The sequence below is a fragment of the Phyllobates terribilis genome, unplaced genomic scaffold (assembly GCF_046119375.1).
Source record: "Phyllobates terribilis strain yellow unplaced genomic scaffold, ASM4611937v1 Scaffold_1__5_contigs__length_1240528914, whole genome shotgun sequence".
Lineage (NCBI taxonomy): Eukaryota > Metazoa > Chordata > Amphibia > Anura > Dendrobatidae > Phyllobates > Phyllobates terribilis.
The window spans coordinates 174,533,005-174,553,637 of NW_027362761.1; the positions used below are offsets into that span (position 1 = coordinate 174,533,005).

Genomic DNA, 20,633 nt, shown 5'->3' on the forward strand with positions numbered 1-20,633 from the left:
ATTTAGGGGAAGAAAAGTTCACAGTTTCTTGAAGTGTCTTCTGCTTGAAAAACTCATCAAGTTTTCCTGAGTTGAAAAGCCGTCGTGTTCACATAGCCAGTTCCTGCTCCACTCATCAAAAAACTCAGTGTGCGCGCAGCCCAACTCTCCAATCAAAACTTATGTTTTCTGAACTCCTCGTGGTGTTTGAAGAATTTTTGCTCCTCAAAGCTCTTGAAAAAAATCTCAGTTTAAATATTTCTTTAGGTTATTTGCAGATAGAGGTTTACTGAGGCATTGAAAAAAGATGAGTTTTTCAAGCAGAAACCGCTTAAGAAAACATCACTTTATTAGGTAGTTTTGGGAAGAGTTTTTATGTTGATGATGTGTTTCCTGGAGCAGTTTTGAAGTGTTTTTAATTAGTTCTTTTACATTTTTTGCAGACTTCTGATTTGACAGTGACTAATTTGGAGTAGTTTTCATCAGGATACGCTTCAAAGAAGCAATAATTATTTTTTCTTTGCTACCCGGTGTTTGTGAAAACCTGAAATGGATGTATACACTCCACAAAATTAATAGTTTTGTCAGAACATTTTTGTGTCAGTATTAGAAACTTTAGACTTAGCAGGTATCTTGATGGGCGAGCTCAAGACTTGAGCTATTCTATCTCAAAATTACAAAAAGGCTCCAGTTAGAATTGAACTCACGACACCTGGTTTACAAGACCAGTGCCCTAACCACTGAGCTATGAAACCAACATAAGCATAACAAAGATTTTGATCTGTATTTTGATCAGTTCTAGAACCACTCTGTTGCGTTACAAACACGAGTCCTTTGAATTCTATTTTGAAATTACACTGTTAACATAATATCATCAACAACTGTCCCAGCAACAAAAGAATGACATGAAAACATTCTAAAGCCTCAGTTCTATTACTGACAACATGTTTATAGGCAGCCTGATGTGCAGAAAAATGAAATCCATTGGATTGGCAAAGAACAGAATTCTACTGTTTGCTTTAAGAAAATATGTTATGTTTTTTATGCTTTATATTACAAAATCACACATCATGAATTGATGAAAAAGAGTCATTCGATTTCTAAAACTCTGCTAGCGGTAGCATAAGAAAGGCATTTGACAAACAAGTAATCTGAATTAAATGACATTAAATGTCTTATCAAGAACTTTTGCAAAGGATGTCGTAACTTCACATAAAGTCTATATTAAGGCAATGCAGCATAACTGCTTTTCACCATTAACCAAACAGACTAGGATTTTTCAAGGAAAGTCTTAAAGAATTTCTCAGGCTTCAGTGAGAGTCAAGCTCACGACCCCTGGTTTATGAGACCAGTACTCTAACCTCTGAGATTTGAAGCCACTGAAAAATCAGGCATTCCCAAGCAATGTGTGGATAAGTCTTTTAGTGGTGCGAGCACGCTCAGTTACTCCTAAGGATCATTTATGATGCTACTTGGGAGAAATGCAAAGAAACTGTACAAAGATCTTTCTTTAGGTACCAATTTGACATTGACATTGGAAAAATATCAACTTTAAACTCATGAAAAATACAACCCCTACAAGCAATGATTGTAAGGTAAGTCATGGTAAAAATGTAAACATAAGTACGAGGATTCATTTATATTTTCAATTGTATCAAATTTAAGAATGATGTCTGAAGTTTTTTTTGTCACTATTAATCTATGCCCAGATGGAGTTTTATGTAACCATTCAAAAAAGATGAGTTTTTCAAGCGGAAAGCGCTTAAAAAACTAATTTTTGAGCAAATCCGCTCAAAAATCTTTGTCTCCACATAGCATCCGACCTCAGACATGAGGTTTATTTACATTTTGAATTGTGCCAAATTGGAGAATGATGTCTGAATTTTTTTTGTGACAGTATTAGGTTATGTGCAGATAGAGTTTTATTGAGGCATTCAAAAAAGACTTTTTAACCTCTTTACCCCCGAGGGTGGTTTGCACGTTAATGACTAGGCCAATTTTTACAATTCTGACCACTGTCACTTTATGAGGTAATTACTCTGGAGTGCTTCAACGGATCCCCCTGATTCTGAGATTTTTTTTCCGTGACATATTGTACTTCATGATTTTGGTAAAAATTCTTTGATATCACTTGCGTATATTTGTGAAAAAAATGGAAATTTGGCAAAAATTTAGAAAATTTTGCAATTTTCAAAATTTGAATTTTTATGCCCTTAAATCAGAGAGATATGTCACACAAAAGAGTTAATAAATAACATTTCCTACATGTCTACTTTACATCAGCACAATTTTGGAACCAAAATTTTTTTTTGTTAGGGAGCTATAAGGGTTAAAAGTTGACCAGCGATTTCTCATTTTTCCAACAAAATTTACAAAACCATTTTTTTAGGGACCACATCACATTTGAAGTCACTTTGAGAGGTCTTTATGACAGAAAATACCCAAAAGTGACACCATTCTAAAATCTACACCCATCAAGGTGCTCAAAACCACATTCAAGAACTTTATTAACCCTTCAGGTGCTTCACAGGAATTTTTGGAATGTGGAAGAAAAATTTGAACATTTAACTTTTTTCACAAAAATGTTACTTTAGACTCAATTTTTTTTATTTTCACAAGGGTAACAAGAAAAAATGGACCCCAAAATTTGTTGTGCAATTTACCCAGGGCACGCAGAAACCCCATATGTGGGGAAAAAACACTGTTTGGGCGCACGGCAGGGCTCGGAAGGGAAGGAGCGCCATTTGACTTTTTGATTGTAAAATTTGCTTGAATAATTAGCAGACGCCATGTTGCGTTTGGAGAGCCCCTGTGTGCCCAAACATTGGAGCTCCCCCACAATTGACCCCATTTTGGAAACTAGACCCCCCAAGGCACCTATCTAGATGCATAGTGAGCACTTGGAACCCCCAGGTGCTTCACAAATTGATTCGTAAAAATGAAAATGTGTTTTTTTTTTCACTTTTTCATTTTTACGAATCAATTTGTGAAGCACCTAGGGGTTCCAAATGCTCACTATGCATCTAGATAGGTGCCTTGGGGGGTCTAGTTTCCAAAATGGGGTCACTTGTGGGGGAGCTCCAATGTTTGGGTACAGAGGGACTCTCCAAATGCAACATGGTATCCGCTAACAAACTGAATGGAAAATTGGCTCAAATTGCTAGAGGACATAATGTTGCGTTTGGAGAGCCCCTGTGTGCCCAAACATTGGAGTTCCCCCACAAGTGACCCCATTTTGGAAACTAGACCCCCCAAGGCTCCTATCTAGATGCATAGTGAGCACTTGGAACCCCCAGGTGCTTCATAAATTGATTCGTAAAAATGAAAAAGTGAAAAAAAAAACCACTTTTTAATTTTTCGAATCAATTTGTGAGGCACCTGGGTGTTCCAAGTGCTCACTATGCATCTAGATTGGTGCCTTGGCGGGTCTAGTTTCCAAAATGTGGTCACTTGTGGGGGAGCTCCAATGTTTAGGCACGCAGGGGCTCTCCAAATGCAACATGGCGTCCGCTAACAATTTGTGCCGATTTTCCATTCAATTTGTTAGCGGACACCATGTCGCGTTTGGAGAGCCCCTGATGTGCCTAAACAGTGGAGCTCCCCCACATGTACATGTGACCCCATTTTGGAAACTATACCCCTCAAGGATTTTATTAAGGTGTATAGTGAACATTTTGAACCCAGAGGTACGACACAGAATTTGTTTACATTAGGTCATCATATTAAATAAGTTGTCATTAGTCTTGAGCGCAAGTGCTCGCTACTTGAGTTCGCATCGGGTACTCAGGTATGCACCATGTACAGCGTGTGCTCGAGTTACATGCTCGAGTCCCTGCTCCGCATGTTTCACGGTTATTAGACACCCAAAAAAAAAACATGCGGGGATCGCTCGTGCATGGCAAGCAATGCCCGCAAAGTTTTTTGGCCGCGAAGCATATGGGGCGGAGACTCGAGCATGTCACTCAAATACCCACGATACTCAATGCATACCAGAGCACCCAATGCAAACTCAAGTAGCGAGCACTTGCGCTCAACACTAGTCGCCATATCGTGATCTTTTTTTCTTACTTTTGAAAAAAATCACAACCCCATCACAACCCTAACCCCAAACCCAGCCCTAACCCTAGCCCAACCCTAACCTGAGAGTTTATTTTTTACGCCGTTCCTCATGCGGTATAAGTGATTAGACGACTTTATTCTTCGGGTTGGTGTGATTACAGCAATACCAGAATCATATGGGGTTTTTATGACTGACAGCTGTCACACACTAAAAGACGCATTTTTTGTAAAATCTAGTTTTTGCATCGCCATATTTTGAGAGCTATAATTTTTCCAGATTTTGGCCGACAGTCATGTGACAGCTCGTTTTTTGCGGGATGAGTTGACGTTGTTATTGGTGCCATTTTCAGGCACGTGACATTTTTTGATCGCTTTCTATTACGATTTTTGGGAGGCAGAATAAAAAAAAAACAACAATTCAGGAATTGTTTTTTTTTATTCTGTTCCGCGTGTGGTAAAATTGATAAGGCAGCTTTATTTTTCGGGTCAGTACGTTTACAGCGGTACCACATTTATATCGTTTTTCTATGTTTTGCACTTTTACATAATAAAACCAATTTTATAGAAAACATTTTTTTTTAGCATAGCTTTATTCTGAGAGCTATAACTGTTTTATTTTTCGGCTTATGGAGCTGTATGGCGGCTTGTTTTTTGCGGGATGAGATGACATTTTCAGCGGTACCATTTTTACTTATATTTGTCTTTTTGATCGTGTGTTATTCCATTTTTTGCTTGGCAGTATGGTGATAAAGCATTTTTTTTGCTTCGTTTTTTTTTTTTTTTTTACCGTGTTCACTGAAGGGGTTAAATAGTGGGACAGTTTTATAGGTCAGGTTGTTCTGGACGCGGCGATACCAAATATGTGTACTTTTATTGTTTTTTTGTTTTTTTTTATCTAATAATATTTATTGATGGGTACATTATATTTTTATTTTTGGTGGATTATATTTTTTATTTTTTTTTAAATATTTTTGCAATTTTTTTTTTGTTTTTTTTCACTTTGTGATAGTTTTTATACTTTATTACTTTGTCCCACTATGGGACTTTCACTTTTTTTTCTCTGATCGCCTGCATGGCACAGGAATGCAGCACCATCCCTGTGCCATGCAGGCTGTCAGCGCTGGACAGGGAGAAGATAGTTTGGAGATGCAATGCGCATGTCCAAAAAATCTTCCTGCTGTCTGGTGACCCGGATGTTGTCATGACGACATCGGGTCGTTATGGCAACATCCTGGAAGCCGCGGCAGACATCGCTGGAGGCCGGAAGAGGAGGTGAGTATCGGCAATCACCTCCTCTTGCCACCGCAATGCTGCGATCGACTGCGATCGACTTAGATCGCAGCATTGCGGGGGTTAATGTGCTGGGAGCGGTGCGGGACCGCTCCCTGCACATAGCCCTGGGTGTCAGCTGTGACAATCAGCTGACACCCGGCGACGATCGCGCCCGCACAGCCTGTGTGCGGGCGAAATCGCAAGGGTGTACTAATACGTATCAGGTCCATAAGGCCCAGGGCACAGATACGTACTAATACGCCCTTGGTCGTCAAGGGGTTAAAGCAGAAACACACTTTCATCAGGGAGCTTTTACAGAATTTTTTAGCTTTATAAAGTGGTTCCTAAAGCACTTTTGAAGAGTAATTGAAGTGTTTTTGAAATTTTTTTTCCCTAAAGCATTTTTTTGCAGTCTTTTGATTTACAGTCCCTATTTAGAGCAGATTCCATCAGGATCTGCTTCAAAAAGCAATATCCCCTTTTATTTCCAACGGGCATTTTTCAAAACCGGAAATGGAATAAATCGCTTAAAATAGCTGAGTGTGTGTTCACAAGGAGTTATTTTTTTTCCTGAGTTTTCAGAGCTGAAAATCTACAAGATTATGTGCACACAGAGTTTTTACCTGAATTTTCAGATCAAAATCTGGGCAGAAACTCCAAATTTTTGAGCAACTTTGAGATTTGCTGGTGGATTTTGGGAGTTTCTGCTCAGTTTCAACTAGGTGGCTTTGTGCACACAACATCCTTTTCAGGCGGCTTCAGCCATTGAAATCATCTGACAAACCTATCAAAAATTGTTCAAAAGAATGAACATAAGCAATTTTATGTAAAATCGACTTGCTGTATGTATGTTGAGGTTTTTGAATGTCTTTTAAGTACTTCAGGTTTCTAAAAATGCCAAGCGGTTAAAAGAAGTCACATGTCCATTCTTTTGGCATTTTCAGCCAGGAACATGCCCTGTATTTTACAATACAAATCAGTGTGAAAGCTCAAAACATGCCTGGAATGCAACCAGACATTATTTTGGAGTGTTTTGCCGTTGATTTTGCTTAAAAAAAGCTAGAGGTTTCTTCATTATTCAGTGGAGTGAAAAAAATGACCAGAAAATGACAGTAAAAAAGACTTCACCAAAACCATGGGCAAACCCTCCAAAAAAACGCCATCTGAAAAATCGTCAAAAAAACGACAAAAAAAACAACACAAAAGACGATTTAGGGGAAGAAAAGTTCACAGTTTCTTGAAGTGTCTTCTGCTTGAAAAACTCATCAAGTTTTCCTGAGTTGAAAAGTCGTCGTGTTCACATAGCCAGTTCCTGCTCCACTCATCGAAAAACTCAGTGTGCGCGCAGCCCAACTCTCCAATCAAAACTTGTGTTTTCTGAACTCCTCATGGTGTTTGAAGAATTTTGGCTCCTCAAAGCTCTTGAAAAAAATCTCTGTTTAAATATTTCTTTAGGTTATTTGCAAATGGAGTTTTATTGAGGCATTGAAAAAAGATTATTTTTTCAAGCAGAAACCGCTTAAGAAAACATCACTTTAATAGGTAGTTTTGGGAAGAGTTTTTATGTTGATGATGTGTTTCCTGGAGCAGTTTTGAAGTGTTTTTAATTTGTTCTTTTACATTTTTTGCAGACTTTTGATTTGACAGTGACTAATTTGGAGTAGTTTTCATCAGGATACGCTTCAAAGAAGCAACAATTATTTTTTCTTTGCTACCCGGTGTTTGTGAAAACCTAAAATGGATGTATACACTCCAAAAAATTAATAATTATGTCTGAACATTTTTGTGTCAGTATTAGAAACCTTAGACTTAGCAGGTATCTTGATGGGCGAGCTCAAGACTTGAACTATTCTATCTCAAAATTACAAAAACGCTCCAGTGAGAATTGAACTCACAACCCCTGATTTACAAGACCAGCACTCTAACCACTGAGCTATGAAGCCAACATAAGATTAGCTCAGATTTTGATCTGTATTTCGATCAGTTCTAGAACCACTCTGTTACGTTACAAACACGAGTCCTTTAAATTCTATTTTGAAATTACACTGTTAACATAATATCATCAACAACTGTCCCAGCAACAAAAGAATGACATGAAAACATTCTAAAGCCTCAGTTCTATAACTGACTACCTGTTTATTGGCAACCTGATGTGCAGAAAAATGAAATCCATTGGATTGGCAAAGAACAGAATTCTACTGTTTACTTTAAGAAAAATATGTTATGTTTTTTATGCTTTATATTACAAAATCACACATCATGAATTGATGAAAAAGAGTCATTCGATTTCTAAAACTCTGCTAGCAGTAGCATAAGAAAGACACTCGACAAACAAGTAATCTGAATGTCATATAAGCGTAAAAGGTCTTAACAACAACTTTTGCAAAGGATGTCGTAACTTCACATAAAGTCTTCATTGAGGTAATGCAGCATAACTGCTTTTCACCATTAACCAAACAGACTAGCATTTTTCAAGGAAAATCTTAAAGAATTTCTCAGGATTCTGTGAGAGTTGAACTCACAACCCCTGGTTTACGAGACCAGTGCTCTAACCTCTGAGCTATGAAACCACTGAAAAATCAGGCATTCCCAAGCAATGTGTGGATAAGTCTTTTAGTGGTGCGAGCACGCTCAGTTACTCCTAAGGATCATTTATGATGCTACTTGGGAGAAATGCAAAGAAATTGTACAAAGAACTTTCTTTAGGTACCAATTTGACATTGACATTGGAAAAATATCAACTTTAAACTCATGAAAAATACAACCCCTACAAGCAATAATTGTAAGGTAAGTCATGGTAAAAATGTAAACATAAGTACGAGGATTCATTTATATTTTCAATTGTATCAAATTTAAGAATGATGTCTGAAGTTTTTTTTGTCACTATTAATCTATGCCCAGATGGAGTTTTATGTAACCATTCAAAAAAGATGAGTTTTTCAAGCGGAAAGAGCTTAAAAAACAAATTTTTGAGCAAATCCGCTCAAAAATCTTTGTCTCCACATAGCGTCCGACCTCAGACAAAAGGTTTATTTACATTTTGAATTGTGCCAAATTTGAGAATGATGTCTGAATTTTTTTTTGTGACAGTATTAGGTTATGTGCAGATAGAGTTTTATTGAGGCATTTAAAAAAGACTTTTTAAAGCAGAAACACACTTTCATCAGGGAGCTTTTAGAGGATTTTTTAGCTTTATAAAGTGGTTCCTAAAGCACTTTTGAAGACTAATTGAAGTGTTTTTGAAATTTTTTTTCCCTAAAGCATTTTTTTGCAGTCTTTTGATTTACAGTCCCTATTTAGAGCAGATTCCATCAGGATCTGCTTCAAAAAGCAATATCCCCTTTTATTTCCAACGGGCATTTTTCAAAACCTGAAATGGAATAAATCGCTTAAAATAGCTGAGTGTGTGTTCACAAGGAGTTATTTTTTTCCTTAGTTTTCAGAGCAGAAAATCTACAAGACTATGTGCACACAGAGTTTTTACCTGAATTATCAGATCAAAATCTGAGCAGAAACTCCAAATTTTTGAGCAACTTTGAGATTTGCAGGTGGATTTTGGGAGTTTTTGCTCAGTTTCAACTAGGTGGCTTTGTGCACACTACATCCTTTTCAGGCAGCTTCAGCCATTGAAATCATCTGACTAACCTATCAAAAATTGTTCAAAAGAATGAACATAAGCAATTTTATGTAAAATCGACTTGCTGTATGTATGTTGATGTTTTTGAATGTCTTTTAACTACTTCAGGTTTCTAAAAATGCCAAGCGGTTAAAGGAAGTCACATGTCCATTCTTTTGGCATTTTCAGCCAGGAACATGCCCTGTATTTTACAATACAAATCAGTGGGAAAGCTCAAAACATGCCTGGAATGCAACCAGACATTATTTTGGAGTGTTTTGCCGTTGATTTTGCTTAAAAAAAGCTAGAGGTTTCTTCATTATTCAATGGAGTGAAAAAAACGACCAGAAAATGACAGTAAAAAAGACTTCACCAAAACCATGGGCAAACCCTCCAAAAAAACGCCATCTGAAAAATCGTCCAAGAAACGACAAAAAAAACAACACAAAAGACGATTTAAGGAAAGAAAAGTTCACAGTTTCTTGAAGTGTCTTCTGGTTGAAAAACTCATCAAGTTTTCCTGAGTTGAAAAGCCGTCATGTTCACATAGCCAGTTCCTGCTCCACTCATCAAAAAACTCAGTGTGCGCGCAGCCCAACTCTCCAATCAAAACTTGTGTTTTCTGAACTCCTCGTGGTGTTGGAAGAATTTTTGCTCCTCAAAGCTCTTGAAAAAAATCTCTGTTTGAATATTTCTTTAGGTTATTTGCAGATAGAGGTTTATTGAGGCATTGAAAACAGATGAGTTTTTCAAGCAGAAACCGCTTAAGAAAGCATCACTTTATTAGGTAGTTTTGGGAAGAGTTTTTATGTTGATGATGTGTTTCCTGGAGCAGTTTTGAAGTGTTTTTAATTAGTTCTTTTACGTTTTTTGCAGACTTTTGATTTGACAGTGACTAATTTGGAGTAGTTTTCATCAGGATACGCTTCAAAGAAGCAACAATTATTTTTTCTTTGTGAAAACCTGAAATGGATGTATACACTCCAAAAAATTAATAGTTTTGACTGAACATTTTTGCGTCACTATTAGAAACTTTAGACTTAGCAGGTATCTTGATGGGCGAGCTCAAGACTTGAACTATTCTATCTCAAAATTACAAAAAGTCTCCATTAAGAATTAAACTCACGACCCCTGGTTTACAAGAGCAGCACTCTTACCACTGAGCTATGAAGCCAACATAACCTTGATGCTGATTTTGATTTGTATATCGATCAGTTCTAGAACGACTCTGTTGCGTTACAAACACGAGTCCTTTAAATTCTATTTTGAAACTAAACTGTTAACATAATATCATCAACAACTGTCCCAGCAACAAAAGAATGACATGAAAACATTCTAAAGCCTCAGTTCTATAACTGTTATTGGCAACCTGATGTGCAGAAAAATGAAATCCAATGGATTGGCAAAGAAAAGAATTCTACTGTTTGCTTTAAGAAAATATGTTATGTTTTTTATGCTTTATATTACAAAATCAAACATCATGAATTGATGAAAAAGAGTCATTCGATTTCTGAAACTCTGCTAGCGGTAGCATAAGAAAGGCATTTGACAAACAAGTAATCTGAATTAAATGACATTAAATGTCTTATCAAGAACTTTTGCAAAGGATGTCGTAACTTCGCAAAAAAGCATTTATTAATGCTTTTCAACATTTACCAAACAGACCAGCATTTTACAAGGAATGTCTTAAAAAATTTCTCAGGCTTCAGTGAGAGTTGAACTCACAACCCCTGGTTTACGAGACCAGTGCTCTAACCTCTGAGCTATGAAACCACTGAAAAATCAGGCATTCCCAAGCAATGTGTGGATAAGTCTTTTAGTGGTGCGAGCACGCTCAGTTACTCCTAAGGATCATTTATGATGCTACTTGGGAGAAATGCAAAGAAATTGTACAAAGATCTTTCTTTAGGTACCAATTTGACATTGACATTGGAAAAATATCAACTTTAAACTCATGAAAAATACAACCCCTACAAGCAATAATTGTAAGGTAAGTCATTGTAAAAATGTAAATATAAGTACGAGGATTCATTTATATTTTCAATTGTATCAAATTTAAGAATGATGTCTGAAGTTTTTTTTGTCACTATTAATCTATGCCCAGATGGAGTTTTATGTAACCATTCAAAAAAGATGAGTTTTTCAAGCGGAAAGCGCTTAAAAAACTAATTTTTGAGCAAATCCGCTCAAAAATCTTTGTCTCCACATAGCGTCCGACCTCAGACAAAATGTTTATTTACATTTTGAATTGTGCCAAATTTGAGAATGATGTCTGAATTTTTTTTTGTGACAGTATTAGGTTATGTGCAGATAGAGTTTTATTGAGGCATTCAAAAAAGACTTTTTAAAGCAGAAACACACTTTCATCAGGGAGCTTTTAGAGAATTTTTTAGCTTTATAAAGTGGTTCCTAAAGCACTTTTGAAGAGTAATTGAAGTGTTTTTTAAAAAATTTTCCCTAAAGCATTTTTTTTGCAGTCTTTTGATTTACAATGTCTATTTAGAGCAGATTCCATCAGGATCTGCCTCAAAAAGCAATATCCCCTTTTATTTCCAACGGGCATTTTTCAAAACCTGAAATGGAATAAATCGCTTAAAATAGCTGAGTGTGTGTTCACAAGGAGTTATTTTTTTCCTGAGTTTTCAGAGCAGAAAATCTACAAGACTATGTGCACACAGAGTTTTTACCTGAATTTTCAGATCAAAATCTGAGCAGAAACTCCAAATTTTTGAGCAACTTTGAGATTTGCAGGTGGATTTTGGGAGTTTCTGCTCAGTTTCAACTAGGTGGCTTTGTGCACACAACATCCTTTTCAGGCGGCTTCAGCCATTGAAATCATCTGACAAACCTTTCAACTACTTCAGGTTTCTAAAAATGCCAAGCGGTTAAAAGAAGTCACATGTCCATTCTTTTGGCATTTTCAGCCAGGAACATGCCCTGTATTTTACAATACAAATCAGTGGGAAAGCTCAAAACATGCCTGCAATGCAACCTGACATTATTTAGGAGTGTTTTGCCGCTGAGTTTGCTTAAATTAAGCTAGAGGTTTCTTCATTATTCAATGGAGTGAAAAAAACAACCAGAAAATGACAGTAAAAAAGACTTCACCGAAACCATGGGCAAACCCTCCAAAAAAACGCCATATGAAAAATCGTCCAAGAAACGACAAAAAAAACAACACAAAAGACGATTTAGGGGAAGAAAAGTTCACAGTTTCTTGAAGTGTCTTCTGCTTGAAAAACTCATCAAGTTTTCCTGAGTTGAAAAGCCGTCGTGTTCACATAGCCAGTTCCTGCTCCACTCATCAAAAAACTCAGTGTGCGCGCAGCCCAACTCTCCAATCAAAACTTATGTTTTCTGAACTCCTCGTGGTGTTTGAAGAATTTTTGCTCCTCAAAGCTCTTGAAAAAAATCTCAGTTTAAATATTTCTTTAGGTTATTTGCAGATAGAGGTTTACTGAGGCATTGAAAAAAGATGAGTTTTTCAAGCAGAAACCGCTTAAGAAAACATCACTTTATTAGGTAGTTTTGGGAAGAGTTTTTATGTTGATGATGTGTTTCCTGGAGCAGTTTTGAAGTGTTTTTAATTAGTTCTTTTACATTTTTTGCAGACTTCTGATTTGACAGTGACTAATTTGGAGTAGTTTTCATCAGGATACGCTTCAAAGAAGCAATAATTATTTTTTCTTTGCTACCCGGTGTTTGTGAAAACCTGAAATGGATGTATACACTCCACAAAATTAATAGTTTTGTCAGAACATTTTTGTGTCAGTATTAGAAACTTTAGACTTAGCAGGTATCTTGATGGGCGAGCTCAAGACTTGAGCTATTCTATCTCAAAATTACAAAAAGGCTCCAGTTAGAATTGAACTCACGACACCTGGTTTACAAGACCAGTGCCCTAACCACTGAGCTATGAAACCAACATAAGCATAACAAAGATTTTGATCTGTATTTTGATCAGTTCTAGAACCACTCTGTTGCGTTACAAACACGAGTCCTTTGAATTCTATTTTGAAATTACACTGTTAACATAATATCATCAACAACTGTCCCAGCAACAAAAGAATGACATGAAAACATTCTAAAGCCTCAGTTCTATTACTGACAACATGTTTATAGGCAGCCTGATGTGCAGAAAAATGAAATCCATTGGATTGGCAAAGAACAGAATTCTACTGTTTGCTTTAAGAAAATATGTTATGTTTTTTATGCTTTATATTACAAAATCACACATCATGAATTGATGAAAAAGAGTCATTCGATTTCTAAAACTCTGCTAGCGGTAGCATAAGAAAGGCATTTGACAAACAAGTAATCTGAATTAAATGACATTAAATGTCTTATCAAGAACTTTTGCAAAGGATGTCGTAACTTCACATAAAGTCTATATTAAGGCAATGCAGCATAACTGCTTTTCACCATTAACCAAACAGACTAGGATTTTTCAAGGAAAGTCTTAAAGAATTTCTCAGGCTTCAGTGAGAGTCAAGCTCACGACCCCTGGTTTATGAGACCAGTACTCTAACCTCTGAGATTTGAAGCCACTGAAAAATCAGGCATTCCCAAGCAATGTGTGGATAAGTCTTTTAGTGGTGCGAGCACGCTCAGTTACTCCTAAGGATCATTTATGATGCTACTTGGGAGAAATGCAAAGAAACTGTACAAAGATCTTTCTTTAGGTACCAATTTGACATTGACATTGGAAAAATATCAACTTTAAACTCATGAAAAATACAACCCCTACAAGCAATGATTGTAAGGTAAGTCATGGTAAAAATGTAAACATAAGTACGAGGATTCATTTATATTTTCAATTGTATCAAATTTAAGAATGATGTCTGAAGTTTTTTTTGTCACTATTAATCTATGCCCAGATGGAGTTTTATGTAACCATTCAAAAAAGATGAGTTTTTCAAGCGGAAAGCGCTTAAAAAACTAATTTTTGAGCAAATCCGCTCAAAAATCTTTGTCTCCACATAGCATCCGACCTCAGACATGAGGTTTATTTACATTTTGAATTGTGCCAAATTGGAGAATGATGTCTGAATTTTTTTTGTGACAGTATTAGGTTATGTGCAGATAGAGTTTTATTGAGGCATTCAAAAAAGACTTTTTAACCCCTTTACCCCCGAGGGTGGTTTGCACGTTAATGACTAGGCCAATTTTTACAATTCTGACCACTGTCACTTTATGAGGTAATTACTCTGGAGTGCTTCAACGGATCCCCCTGATTCTGAGATTTTTTTTCCGTGACATATTGTACTTCATGATTTTGGTAAAAATTCTTTGATATCACTTGCGTATATTTGTGAAAAAAATGGAAATTTGGCAAAAATTTAGAAAATTTTGCAATTTTCAAAATTTGAATTTTTATGCCCTTAAATCAGAGAGATATGTCACACAAAAGAGTTAATAAATAACATTTCCTACATGTCTACTTTACATCAGCACAATTTTGGAACCAAAATTTTTTTTTGTTAGGGAGCTATAAGGGTTAAAAGTTGACCAGCGATTTCTCATTTTTCCAACAAAATTTACAAAACCATTTTTTTAGGGACCACATCACATTTGAAGTCACTTTGAGAGGTCTTTATGACAGAAAATACCCAAAAGTGACACCATTCTAAAATCTACACCCATCAAGGTGCTCAAAACCACATTCAAGAACTTTATTAACCCTTCAGGTGCTTCACAGGAATTTTTGGAATGTGGAAGAAAAATTTGAACATTTACCTTTTTTCACAAAAATGTTACTTTAGACTCAATTTTTTTTATTTTCACAAGGGTAACAAGAAAAAATGGACCCCAAAATTTGTTGTGCAATTTACCCAGGGCACGCAGAAACCCCATATGTGGGGAAAAAACACTGTTTGGGCGCACGGCAGGGCTCGGAAGGGAAGGAGCGCCATTTGACTTTTTGATTGTAAAATTTGCTTGAATAATTAGCAGACGCCATGTTGCGTTTGGAGAGCCCCTGTGTGCCCAAACATTGGAGCTCCCCCACAATTGACCCCATTTTGGAAACTAGACCCCCCAAGGCACCTATCTAGATGCATAGTGAGCACTTGGAACCCCCAGGTGCTTCACAAATTGATTCGTAAAAATGAAAATGTGTTTTTTTTTTCACTTTTTCATTTTTACGAATCAATTTGTGAAGCACCTAGGGGTTCCAAATGCTCACTATGCATCTAGATAGGTGCCTTGGGGGGTCTAGTTTCCAAAATGGGGTCACTTGTGGGGGAGCTCCAATGTTTGGGTACAGAGGGACTCTCCAAATGCAACATGGTATCCGCTAACAAACTGAATGGAAAATTGGTTCAAATTGCTAGAGGACATAATGTTGCGTTTGGAGAGCCCCTGTGTGCCCAAACATTGGAGTTCCCCCACAAGTGACCCCATTTTGGAAACTAGACCCCCCAAGGCTCCTATCTAGATGCATAGTGAGCACTTGGAACCCCCAGGTGCTTCATAAATTGATTCGTAAAAATGAAAAAGTGAAAAAAAAAAACACTTTTTAATTTTTCGAATCAATTTGTGAGGCACCTGGGTGTTCCAAGTGCTCACTATGCATCTAGATTGGTGCCTTGGCGGGTCTAGTTTCCAAAATGTGGTCACTTGTGGGGGAGCTCCAATGTTTAGGCACGCAGGGGCTCTCCAAATGCAACATGGCGTCCGCTAACAATTTGTGCCGATTTTCCATTCAATTTGTTAGCGGACACCATGTCGCGTTTGGAGAGCCCCTGATGTGCCTAAACAGTGGAGCTCCCCCACATGTACATGTGACCCCATTTTGGAAACTATACCCCTCAAGGATTTTATTAAGGTGTATAGTGAACATTTTGAACCCAGAGGTACGACACAGAATTTGTTTACATTAGGTCATCATATTAAATAAGTTGTCATTAGTCTTGAGCGCAAGTGCTCGCTACTTGAGTTCGCATCGGGTACTCAGGTATGCACCATGTACAGCGTGTGCTCGAGTTACATGCTCGAGTCCCTGCTCCGCATGTTTCACGGTTATTAGACACCCAAAAAAAAAACATGCGGGGATCGCTCGTGCATGGCAAGCAATGCCCGCAAAGTTTTTTGGCCGCGAAGCATATGGGGCGGAGACTCGAGCATGTCACTCAAATACCCACGATACTCAATGCATACCAGAGCACCCAATGCAAACTCAAGTAGCGAGCACTTGCGCTCAACACTAGTCGCCATATCGTGATCTTTTTTTCTTACTTTTGAAAAAAATCACAACCCCATCACAACCCTAACCCCAAACCCAGCCCTAACCCTAGCCCAACCCTAACCTGAGAGTTTATTTTTTACGCCGTTCCTCATGCGGTATAAGTGATTAGACGACTTTATTCTTCGGGTTGGTGTGATTACAGCAATACCAGAATCATATGGGGTTTTTATGACTGACAGCTGTCACACACTAAAAGACGCATTTTTTGTAAAATCTAGTTTTTGCATCGCCATATTTTGAGAGCTATAATTTTTCCAGATTTTGGCCGACAGTCATGTGACAGCTCGTTTTTTGCGGGATGAGTTGACGTTGTTATTGGTGCCATTTTCAGGCACGTGACATTTTTTGATCGCTTTCTATTACGATTTTTGGGAGGCAGAATAAAAAAAAAACAACAATTCAGGAATTGTTTTTTTTTATTCTGTTCCGCGTGTGGTAAAATTGATAAGGCAGCTTTATTTTTCGGGTCAGTACGTTTACAGCGGTACCACATTTATATCGTTTTTCTATGTTTTGCACTTTTACATAATAAAACCAATTTTATAGAAAACATTTTTTTTTAGCATAGCTTTATTCTGAGAGCTATAACTGTTTTATTTTTCGGCTTATGGAGCTGTATGGCGGCTTGTTTTTTGCGGGATGAGATGACATTTTCAGCGGTACCATTTTTACTTATATTTGTCTTTTTGATCGTGTGTTATTCCATTTTTTGCTTGGCAGTATGGTGATAAAGCATTTTTTTTGCTTCGTTTTTTTTTTTTTTTTTACCGTGTTCACTGAAGGGGTTAAATAGTGGGACAGTTTTATAGGTCAGGTTGTTCTGGACGCGGCGATACCAAATATGTGTACTTTTATTGTTTTTTTGTTTTTTTTTATCTAATAATATTTATTGATGGGTACATTATATTTTTATTTTTGGTGGATTATATTTTTTATTTTTTTTTAAATATTTTTGCAATTTTTTTTTTGTTTTTTTTCACTTTGTGATAGTTTTTATACTTTATTACTTTGTCCCACTATGGGACTTTCACTTTTTTTTCTCTGATCGCCTGCATGGCACAGGAATGCAGCACCATCCCTGTGCCATGCAGGCTGTCAGCGCTGGACAGGGAGAAGATAGTTTGGAGATGCAATGCGCATGTCCAAAAAATCTTCCTGCTGTCTGGTGACCCGGATGTTGTCATGACGACATCGGGTCGTTATGGCAACATCCTGGAAGCCGCGGCAGACATCGCTGGAGGCCGGAAGAGGAGGTGAGTATCGGCAATCACCTCCTCTTGCCACCGCAATGCTGCGATCGACTGCGATCGACTTAGATCGCAGCATTGCGGGGGTTAATGTGCTGGGAGCGGTGCGGGACCGCTCCCTGCACATAGCCCTGGGTGTCAGCTGTGACAATCAGCTGACACCCGGCGACGATCGCGCCCGCACAGCCTGTGTGCGGGCGAAATCGCAAGGGTGTACTAATACGTATCAGGTCCATAAGGCCCAGGGCACAGATACGTACTAATACGCCCTTGGTCGTCAAGGGGTTAAAGCAGAAACACACTTTCATCAGGGAGCTTTTACAGAATTTTTTAGCTTTATAAAGTGGTTCCTAAAGCACTTTTGAAGAGTAATTGAAGTGTTTTTGAAATTTTTTTTCCCTAAAGCATTTTTTTGCAGTCTTTTGATTTACAGTCCCTATTTAGAGCAGATTCCATCAGGATCTGCTTCAAAAAGCAATATCCCCTTTTATTTCCAACGGGCATTTTTCAAAACCGGAAATGGAATAAATCGCTTAAAATAGCTGAGTGTGTGTTCACAAGGAGTTATTTTTTTTCCTGAGTTTTCAGAGCTGAAAATCTACAAGATTATGTGCACACAGAGTTTTTACCTGAATTTTCAGATCAAAATCTGGGCAGAAACTCCAAATTTTTGAGCAACTTTGAGATTTGCTGGTGGATTTTGGGAGTTTCTGCTCAGTTTCAACTAGGTGGCTTTGTGCACACAACATCCTTTTCAGGCGGCTTCAGCCATTGAAATCATCTGACAAACCTATCAAAAATTGTTCAAAAGAATGAACATAAGCAATTTTATGTAAAATCGACTTGCTGTATGTATGTTGAGGTTTTTGAATGTCTTTTAAGTACTTCAGGTTTCTAAAAATGCCAAGCGGTTAAAAGAAGTCACATGTCCATTCTTTTGGCATTTTCAGCCAGGAACATGCCCTGTATTTTACAATACAAATCAGTGTGAAAGCTCAAAACATGCCTGGAATGCAACCAGACATTATTTTGGAGTGTTTTGCCGTTGATTTTGCTTAAAAAAAGCTAGAGGTTTCTTCATTATTCAGTGGAGTGAAAAAAATGACCAGAAAATGACAGTAAAAAAGACTTCACCAAAACCATGGGCAAACCCTCCAAAAAAACGCCATCTGAAAAATCGTCAAAAAAACGACAAAAAAAACAACACAAAAGACGATTTAGGGGAAGAAAAGTTCACAGTTTCTTGAAGTGTCTTCTGCTTGAAAAACTCATCAAGTTTTCCTGAGTTGAAAAGTCGTCGTGTTCACATAGCCAGTTCCTGCTCCACTCATCGAAAAACTCAGTGTGCGCGCAGCCCAACTCTCCAATCAAAACTTGTGTTTTCTGAACTCCTCATGGTGTTTGAAGAATTTTGGCTCCTCAAAGCTCTTGAAAAAAATCTCTGTTTAAATATTTCTTTAGGTTATTTGCAAATGGAGTTTTATTGAGGCATTGAAAAAAGATTATTTTTTCAAGCAGAAACCGCTTAAGAAAACATCACTTTAATAGGTAGTTTTGGGAAGAGTTTTTATGTTGATGATGTGTTTCCTGGAGCAGTTTTGAAGTGTTTTTAATTTGTTCTTTTACATTTTTTGCAGACTTTTGATTTGACAGTGACTAATTTGGAGTAGTTTTCATCAGGATACGCTTCAAAGAAGCAACAATTATTTTTTCTTTGCTACCCGGTGTTTGTGAAAACCTAAAATGGATGTATACACTCCAAAAAATTAATAATTATGTCTGAACATTTTTGTGTCAGTATTAGAAACCTTAGACTTAGCAGGTATCTTGATGGGCGAGCTCAAGACTTGAACTATTCTATCTCAAAATTACAAAAACGCTCCAGTGAGAATTGAACTCACAACCCCTGATTTACAAGACCAGCACTCTAACCACTGAGCTATGAAGCCAACATAAGATTAGCTCAGATTTTGATCTGTATTTCGATCAGTTCTAGAACCACTCTGTTACGTTACAAACACGAGTCCTTTAAATTCTATTTTGAAATTACACTGTTAACATAATATCATCAACAACTGTCCCAGCAACAAAAGAATGACATGAAAACATTCTAAAGCCTCAGTTCTATAACTGACTACCTGTTTATTGGCAACCTGATGTGCAGAAAAATGAAATCCATTGGATTGGCAAAGAACAGAATTCTACTGTTTACTTTAAGAAAAATATGTTATGTTTTTTATGCTTTATATTACAAAATCACACATCATGAATTGATGAAAAAGAGTCATTCGATTTCTAAAACTCTGCTAGCAGTAGCATAAGAAAGACACTCGACAAACAAGTAATCTGAATGTCATATAAGCGTAAAAGGTCTTAACAACAACTTTTGCAAAGGATGTCGTAACTTCACATAAAGTCTTCATTGAGGTAATGCAGCATAACTGCTTTTCACCATTAACCAAACAGACTAGCATTTTTCAAGGAAAATCTTAAAGAATTTCTCAGGATTCTGTGAGAGTTGAACTCACAACCCCTGGTTTACGAGACCAGTGCTCTAACCTCTGAGCTATGAAACCACTGAAAAATCAGGCATTCCCAAGCAATGTGTGGATAAGTCTTTTAGTGGTGCGAGCACGCTCAGTTACTCCTAAGGATCATTTATGATGCTACTTGGGAGAAATGCAAAGAAATTGTACAAAGAACTTTCTTTAGGTACCAATTTGACATTGACATTGGAAAAATATCAACTTTAAACTCATGAAAAATACAACCCCTACAAGCAATAATTGTAAGGTAAGTCATGGTAAAAATGTAAACATAAGTACGAGGATTCATTTATATTTTCAATTGTATCAAATTTAAGAATGATGTCTGAAGTTTTTTTTGTCACTATTAATCTATGCCCAGATGGAGTTTTATGTAACCATTCAAAAAAGATGAGTTTTTCAAGCGGAAAGAGCTTAAAAAACAAATTTTTGAGCAAATCCGCTCAAAAATCTTTGTCTCCACATAGCGTCCGACCTCAGACAAAAGGTTTATTTACATTTTGAATTGTGCCAAATTTGAGAATGATGTCTGAATTTTTTTTTGTGACAGTATTAGGTTATGTGCAGATAGAGTTTTATTGAGGCATTTAAAAAAGACTTTTTAAAGCAGAAACACACTTTCATCAGGGAGCTTTTAGAGGATTTTTTAGCTTTATAAAGTGGTTCCT

The 20,633-nt window shown here is 37.1% G+C and overlaps 2 non-coding genes across 2 annotated transcripts; both read right to left on the bottom strand.

Annotated features, from left to right (window-relative positions):
• Positions 1-7,180: 7,180 nt before the first annotated feature.
• Positions 7,181-7,253, bottom strand: TRNAT-UGU (transfer RNA threonine (anticodon UGU)). The gene has a single exon. It is a non-coding gene; the product is annotated as a tRNA-Thr (tRNA).
• A 12,042-nt stretch (positions 7,254-19,295) lies between these two features.
• On the bottom strand, positions 19,296-19,368 carry TRNAT-UGU (transfer RNA threonine (anticodon UGU)). The gene has a single exon. It is a non-coding gene; the product is annotated as a tRNA-Thr (tRNA).
• Between the last annotated feature and the right edge of the window lie 1,265 nt (positions 19,369-20,633).